Source organism: Ixodes scapularis, unplaced genomic scaffold (genome assembly GCF_016920785.2).
Source record: "Ixodes scapularis isolate PalLabHiFi unplaced genomic scaffold, ASM1692078v2 PGA_scaffold11__112_contigs__length_91849675, whole genome shotgun sequence".
NCBI lineage: Eukaryota > Metazoa > Arthropoda > Arachnida > Ixodida > Ixodidae > Ixodes > Ixodes scapularis.
Window position 1 is genome coordinate 75,917,495 of NW_024609837.1, and position 8,868 is coordinate 75,926,362.

The window sequence follows — 8,868 nt, forward strand, 5'->3', positions numbered from 1 at the left end:
ACACAAGCACCGATCGCCGAGGCGTACGTTCCACTAGAAATGCTGCCACGTAAAGAAACATAAAAACATAGAGACGTTGTAAGTTTAACATAAATTCGAAAAAAAACAAAACCGAGCTTTCTTTTTTCTTTTAAATTCAATACGAACACACGCACGCAAAACACCGAGAGGACGTCAACGTACATAAAAAAAAGCTCAATGTCACGCCTCGCGTAGCAAAAAAAGCTCATCCCTTTAAAATGCCTCCAACGAAGCGTGGGAAGTCAGGGCTCAAAGCCGTTCTCTCCCGTTTCCGTCAGCTCTATTGCAGCGGTGCGTATTCGAGGCTACGTTTTTAAATCCCTTCGCTGATCCCTTCTCCCCTCTTCTTTCCCTTCCTTCTCCATTTCGCAGCTTTCCTCGTGATGGGGGCGGTGGAGAGAGTGCAACTCAAAGGGCTCCCAGGAGATAAGGGACGACTCTATCCTCCTTTCTCTTTTCGTATCACCCACAGGAAGGGGGAGGGAAGGCTTTCCCAAACCCCCGTAAGTGAAGACTGCACCCCGGGAGGTTCGCTCGCACGAGCACAAGGCCTCGCCATGTGGCAGCCACGTGTACAGTCTTTTATTGTCATCATCGGCTATAATCACACACCGCGGCTCGTGGTAGGGTGCAGTGTCGATTATGAGGTATACGCTTAGCGGGACGATCGTTGTAGGGCAAAACTTCGTTAGTTTTATTTTTCGTCACTTTCTTCACTTATTCCTTCATTAATATTTTTTTTCTGTGTCAACCAACTTAGTGCTTATAAACAAGCCTCTTGGTTCCCGGAAGCTGTGGGCACTGTTTATGTGCACGGACCCGTTGTTGTTCTTGGCATGCGATGTATCTGCTCGTGTTTCGTTTCTCAGTCAGTGTCACCTCTCGTGAATGGCGTCAACAACATGAGCTGCTGTACTACCAACTTCAAGAAAGTAAACAACACCCGGGCCGAGAAAGAGGAAAGAAGATCGATGTGCATGAAGTTGAAGTTATCAACACCGTCAGCATGATCTTGGAAGGACAAGGTATTCCAAAACTTTTACAAGACTACACTGGGCAAGAATATAATTTTAAAGACTTACTTTCCTCAAGATAACGAAAATCTATTATTTGTTCGCATAACGCATTAAAATGTTTTGCAATAATCCCTGACTTCGGCGACTCCCTCCAGTGATTGTTATACATGTGTTATACAGGTCGAGTCAGCATGGGCTTTCACTTCTAAATGCTGATGCATGGTCTGTGCCTTCGACATAAGTACTCCCTAGCTACGCTTTCCTTCATCTTCACATTTGGATTGTAACCACGTCAGCTTCCATTATTTTATTAGAAGCTGTCACAACCGGCATTCAGGAATCTTTTGTGATCCTCTTCATCACTGCCAAGCTCGTCTTGGGCGGATTCCTTTATCAAAATACGGCTCTGAGAGGACGGTATTAACATATAAAAATCCTGAGGTGCTGACCGATTTAATTCACTATTCCTTTAGGTGGAAGCCGCCTCCGTGCTGGCCTATTATAGGAACTGCAGCACATTACAAACACGTTGTTTAATAGGGGTACGTTATTAACGGGGGCTCTTATTTCGCACGGTGGCTGGCGACAGACAGATGGCAAGGCTACACCGCGTGTGCGGCGTTGGTACTTCGTCAAGATTATAAAGCGCCCATTCCTCTTTTAGAGCTTTATGTATATATCTATCTATATATATATATATATATATATATATATATATATATACTTAAACTGATGTATTGCTGAGCTTGCCACAGATCTGGGAGCTCTCTTTTTGGTTTCCCTAATTTCTAAAGAGTAAAAAAATATTATAAATGCGCAGCCTATTACTTGATTTTATCTTCTCATATATCCGGTCGAGACGAGTGAGCCGGCATTCAAACTATCGAAGTGTTGACAAATTGCAGCGCGTCGCTCAAGGAGAACTAGACTTCTGAAGAAGTTTTAGAGCTGCTTGCAAAGCCCTCGCCGTACAAAAGCGCTCCGCCTATACTCAATGTCATATAGATAAAGGAAGTTTTGCGCATCATTGATGCGCTGCACGAAGTAGTTCTTTCAATATTTTGTTGGCAGAGGAATTAACTATGCATTTGGTGTTGAAAGCGTGTGATTCTTAATAAACTCAGTGCAAGTTAAGATAAAATTTGCCCAGATATATTTTAATTCACTACATAAAACAGTAAAACTGTAATGCTCCAAAGTAGCCGGACTTTGTTACTACGGTTCTTGAGGTGGATACCAGTATAATTTTCATTTTGGTCAGATTGGAATCATTAAAGGCATGTAGTTTCAACCGGTACACATTCTGCGATTATGCGTGTGTGTGTGTGTGTGTGTTTTAAGTGCACTTCGCTATTGCTAGGCAGTGATTCTACTGTAGGAAATACATATATTAAGGTGTGTTCAAAACATCGCTCGTATAGTGTCAGAGTGACACATTGATAAAAAAAAAAGACAGAAATAATCTTGCTGTAATTATTCCCTATCAGATCTCTGCTTACCGCTATTAACGCTCGTTACATTATATATTTTTACGTGCATGCTGTCATTTGTTGTTGTGAAGAAACTTGAGTTTTGATTGAAAGTTTGTCCAGGTAAAATAACAAGATTAATTAAAAACAGTCGTTGAACATTTACTTGTAGAACAAGTATTGTCTTTCAATACTTTAATGATGTATGAAAATCACGCAGTTACTCTTGTTTGTCCCATCCGGCTTAGGACGAATGAAATAAACTCAACAACGCTAGCAACCAAGGTTTTGGTTTTGGTTTGTAGTCGTAGAACCGATTGTCACCACACCAACCTACCGCAGACAACGCTCGCTCACATGCGAAACATGCCTTGTTTTAGAAGTTTCTTTGTACGTGTGTGAATGTGTCTGAGTGTGATTTGGTCAAGTCCCTAACCGACCTTAAAATATACTTTTCCAAACTAAACGTAATGTGGATAAATGACAGACTCCTGAGCTTTAATCTGATCAGCCTTCAAATTCGCATGAATGTTTTTGGATTCATGACATCCCGGAGAAAAATTAGTTAGTTCAGGTGTAAACAAAAACAAACATGACCCAACTTCCGAAGAGAGCTTGTTGCTTCTGGTTGGCTATTGGTTTTGGCTTGATTTTGAGGACCCGCATTAAGTAGCGCGCCTTTTAAAAAGCTCGCCGCCGAGGACTAAGTGTAGTATCTTCCAAAATGTACTTACACGGAACCGACATGCCTTGCTGGTGCCCTGGGGGAAAAGAAAGATCACTTGTTCCTTCAGAGAAAGGACGAAAATGCCGTCCGTATCGTGGGCGCATCTTCACGACTACCTTTCTGATCCGCCTGGTTCACATAACTGAGAACGACATAAAACCTACAAGTCCTTAAACGCGTTCTGCTACTTTGTAAACGAAAAGGCATTTGGGACGGGCGCCTACCTCCCCCAGGCGACAAATATACGTGCCGCTCTTCCCAGCTGGGGTCGCCGAACCCGGTCTTGCCTTTGGAAGACGATATTCCGAAACATTTTAGTACGCTTCCTTCAGCGCGACGCGAGTCTCTGTGATGCACAAAATGTTAATGTTCAATCTTAGAATTTTCTTAGAGCACCGTCTCACCTTACATTTATACCTTCCGTAATTTCTCGGGTGGCACATATCGCTCTACGCAGGTAGTCGGTTCAGGCGCCGCTGCCGCCGCATCCTTGCGTTTGTCGCTTTGCGCTATCTGTTGACAGCCAATTGAAGTAGGTTAGCGCCGTCTGCAAATGCCGCCGTCTTCAGATCACCAAGGCTCGACGACGTCGGTGGCGTCCCCTCGTTTCGAGATAACAGAAAATGGCTTGCCTTGTGACATATCGTTTGTGTCGGTGCGCATCGGCAACTTAGGAGCACGGCTTTCGCGCAATTGCTCAAAATAGTGCAACGAGAGTCGTCGGGCACCCACCCAACTATGAGGTGAACATAGGAGGACCGGAAGTATCCCTCTCTTCACTGTCACGCCGGCCGGAAGTGGCGCGAACACCCTATATCCAATGGAAAAATGCACGAGGAACCTCTCTCGCATCACAGAATGTAACTTTGCAAATCATGGCATGCTACATAACTATATACGGTGGATAGGACACTTTCATCATTACATATATGGAATTGTCGGATAGATACATTTATGTTTGTGGTCGCTGACACGTTAAGCAGCGCAGAGCATAGCGCCTCACAAGCATCTCTTATATTAGACACTTCTCAAAATTTCGCGTCATCGACTGTCTGCCATTTCGTGCTCACTCTGAGCATATACTGGACACGAGGGGGTGCGTCGGTGTTCGGCGTGAATTTGGATCAGCTCGTATTCAAAAACGAGTGAAGCGTCTGCGTTCGGCGACTCGGGTCCAGTCATCCGCTTTCTGTCCAATGGATGGATGGATGGATGTCAATGGCTATAACCTTTTGTAATGGGCGGTAGCTCGCGCCACCTAGCCTAAGTCTTAGAAGACAAACATATGATTCTTCCTGCCCTTCTAAGCCGATTTTCTCCCCCTAACTATCAGCAGGCAGCGTGAGATGTTGCAATGGCGACCGCAATAGCGACCCCCAATGTTGCTCGATGGAATTTTGAAAAAAGGTCTATTGCTCCTCGGTTATTGAGATTTGGGCGACTGCCAATATGAACGCCGAAGAATGAATCACGAAGCAAGATGTGGGGACATAATAAACCATGCATCGTGTTCTTTAAATTGTTGCCGACTGTAGCATCTGCGACTGAACACTAGTTTACCCAAAGAGGGCCACTGACACAAGAACTCGCGTTATGTGGGATCTGAGCGGAGCCTTCACCTTTCGTTGGATGAGCCTCCGCTGAAGATCTATTGTTTCAAAAGACAATAGGTGCGTTGCTAAGTTCTGGAGGCCTTCGTGAAACGTTTAGTTTATCCGCTCAGTTCCACGATTCTCAGAATGTTGAATGCGTCGCAATCGCAAGAATTATCAACGGCAATTGCAATTTTATTAGCAACCGCGCTTAATCGAGTCACTTGAGCTCGCCGAGGAAGCCAGACGAATCATATTTACTGTTTGATGTAATGAGCGTTATGAGAATTCCGTAAGTCGGAGAAACGTAACGTAAGAGTAAATCGGTTTCCCCCTAAAATAGAGCGACGCTAGCGCTCCCTGGGTGAGTGGTCACCCCTGGAAAAATCTCCCCGGTCCGTGATTTGATTCTTTAAAGAGTAGCGGAGCACTCTACCTTCTGTCCTAACCAGGAGTTGGAAGTCAGTACAGCAATAGATGGCAACAGTTGTTGTCAGTCTGTATTATAGCTACCGCAAGGATGAAATCAGTCAAAACATTATTAACAAATGATCTAACCCCTACGATGGCTATGATAAAGACTTCGTACAACTGTTGCCATCTCTTTGCTCTACTGAATGCCAGCTTCTGGTTCGCTTAGTTGGTAAAGCATTCTGCTATTCTTGCGCATGTGACAATATTAATCCCTGGAGAAGGGGAGCAAAGGGGATAAAGGACAAACGCAAATCTCCCAACGCAGCTAGGTGATTGGTGCGCGACCGAAAAATTCCATTGGGGTGCTCTCCCAACTGAGCTAACCAGGAGTTAGACGTCAGCAGAGCCAACAGGTTTTATTAGCTCCACCAGTCTAACACCAACAAGGATGAACGGCCTGCAATTTAAGATTAGGATTATAATGCAATTAAAGCAAAGATGGAAGCGAGCTGGACAAGAATGACAAAATTAATTTCGGAGATAAAGCAAAGGGCCAAAAGAGCAAGCACATATCTCCAAAATCATCTAGGCGAATAGTGCGCGACCGAAAAAGTCCGCCTGTTCCTGGTATTCCTGGTTCCTGGAGATCAGAACAGCACCGCACGAACTCAACAGCAGGTCGGCACCGGGCCCCGACGGGGTGTCGAACCGCGCCCTGAAGAATCTCGATGACCGCTCGGTGGAACAGCTGACAGACTACATCAACGCCTGCTGGCAGCGAGGCAGCCTCCCGCGCCAGTGGAAGTCCGCGAAGATGATCTTAATACCAAAACCCGGCAAACCACCGAGCCTCGACAACCTCCGCCCCATATCGCTGACATCGTGCGTCGCTAAAGTCATGGAGCACGCACTGCTCAACCGTTGGCAAGTGTACCTGGAACAGAATGGGATCTACCCACCGTCCCTCATAGGCTTCCGCCAACACCTTGGCACGCAAGACGCCATGTGGCAATTAAAACACCAAGTGCTGGATAACAGGACCAGGGGAACCAGGGCGATTCTCGGACTCGACCTAGAAAGCGCTTTGGACAAGGTCGCTCACTCGGCGATCCTGCAAAAAATTTCACAACGAAACCTCGGCCTGCGCACTTACAACTACGTGAAAGACTTCCTGACGGACAGGCGCGCCGTGCTAGTGGCGGGAGATCTCCGGCTGGCAGAGCAAACGCTGGGCAGCACCGGCACCCCGCAGGGCTCGGTCATCTCACTCACGCTCTTCAACCTGGTCATGATCGGGGTGGCAGAGAAGCTGGAAGACATCGAAGACGTCCGGCACACCATATACGCTGACGACATCACAATCTGGGTGCACAGAGGCAGCGACGGTCACATCGAGTCCACGCTGCAGTCAGCAATTGACGCGATAGAGGCCCATCTTCAAGGCACGGGCCTGCGGTGCTCGCCCTATAAGTCGGAACTCCTGCTCTACCGCCCCGCACAACGGGGCAAACTTAAAGCCCGAAGAAACTGTGAGGAAATCAGTTTACGCACGAGCGATGGCACGACCATCCCGACAGTCCCGAAAATCAGAGTCCTCGGCATGATAATCTAAGCCACGGGCCACAACGGCGGAACCATCACCAGACTAGTACACAAGACGTCCAACGCCACGAGACTCCTCAAGAGAATCACCAACAGAAGGAGCGGAATGCGGGAGGAGAACCTCACGCGACTCATCCGCTCGTTCGTCGTCTGCCATATCGCTTACGTGGCGGCCTTTCACAACTGGTACAGAAGAAAAGAAGACAAGATCAACGTCCTCATACGCAGGGTTTACAAGATTGCCTTGGGCCTGCCTGAATCCACAGGCACGGACCGCCTGTTCCAGCTAAGCATCCACAACACGCTGAGCGAAATCGCAGAGGCACAGCGCACCTCGCAACTGGAAAGGTTGTCCGGCACGAACGCCGGCCGCCACATCCTCGAGAACCTCGGCATCGGATACCACACACAGCAGGGCCACAAAGTCACTATCCCAGACGCGATCCGGCAGACAATAAGTGTCGATCCAATCCCCAGAAACGTTCACCCGGAGTACAACCGAGGCAGAAGAGAGGCCCGAGCCAAGGCTCTCCTCAATGCCCACCGCAACAATGTGGATACGCGATTCGTGGACACCGCCGAGTACGAGAGAGGCTCCCGATTTGCCGTGACGGTCGTTGATTCAAACGGGGATACAAAGATATCAGCAAGCGTGGCATGCGAACACGCCGAAGAAGCGGAGGAAATAGCAGTCGCCCTCGCCCTTACGGACCCGGCGTCCAAAACAGTCCTCTGTGACTCGAGACAAGTGATCAGGAACTTCGCCAAAGGACGGATATCGCTACGAGAAGCCCGAATCATAAGCCAACGTCAAGTCCACCGAGAACCAGAACCCCCAACCCGACTCCTGTGGTTCTCCGCATACATTGGGAAATCTCCGAGGAGCATCGTAACGGCAACGAGACGGCACACGCCAAGGCACGCGAGCTAACAAACCGCGCCGGGGACGGTCGTCCGTGGTACAGCAGCAAGGACCGTATGACGAGCTACAACGAAATCACCAAGGCCTTCCGCCTGGCCCGACGGACACTCCCTCCGCCCAGTGACAAGCTGGACAGGGCACAGGCGGTCGCACTCAGACAACTGCAGACGCGCACGTACCCTAACCCGGCACAGTATCACAGAATGTTTCCCGAAATATACACGACGAACACGTCTAAGGTCTGTCGCAAAGAGGTAGGAACTTTAACCCACATGCTCTGGGACTGTACCAAAGACCCGCACGGTGCTAACTCCGGAACCCTCCCGCCGCGGCTGTCCGCTGCCCTGTACAGCCCCAGCCTCGACGATCAACTCTGGGCCGTCCAGCAGGCCTGTGAGGCGGTGAAGCGGCAGGACTTCGACGCCCCTAAGCGGGCGAACAGGACCAGCGGCAACGTCCCCAAGCGGGTGACTTAGGCCCGGTCAGCGAAAGCTCTGCAGGCACTCAATAAAGTTTTTACCAACCAAACCAACCCAAACTCTCCATTTCTAGTGGGGTGCTCTACAAGCTGAGCTAACCAAGAGTTAGACATCAGTGGAGCAAGCGGGTTATGTCAGCTGCCACCAGTCTAACACCAACAAGGATGAACCGCCTGCAATTTAAGTTTAGGATTATAATGCAATTAATGCAAAGGTGGAAGCGAGCTGGACAAGAATGACAATATTAATTTTGGAGATAAAGCAAAGGGAAAAAAGGCCAAGCACATATCTCCAAACACATCTAGGCAAAGAGTGCGCGACCGAAACAATCCACCTGTTCCTTGTATTGAACCAGAAAATTCTCCACTTCCAGTCGGGTGCTCTACCAGCTGAGCTAACCAGGAGTTAGACATCAGTGGAGCAAACGGGTTATATCAGCTGCCACCAGTCTAATACCCGCAAGGATGAATGGTTTGCAATCTAAGTTTAGGATTATAATGCAGTTAATGTAAATGTTCAAGCGAGCTGGACAAGAAAAACAATAATGATCCCTGGAGAAGGGGAACAAAAGGGACAAAGGGCAGACACAAACTTCCAAACACAGCTAGGTGATTGTTGCGCGACCG

At 48.1% G+C, this 8,868-nt stretch overlaps 1 pseudogene; it reads left to right on the forward strand.

Moving 5' to 3' along the window:
* The first annotated feature begins 6,209 nt into the window (after positions 1-6,209).
* On the forward strand, positions 6,210-8,239 carry LOC120839031 (annotated as a pseudogene).
* Positions 8,240-8,868: the final 629 nt, after the last annotated feature.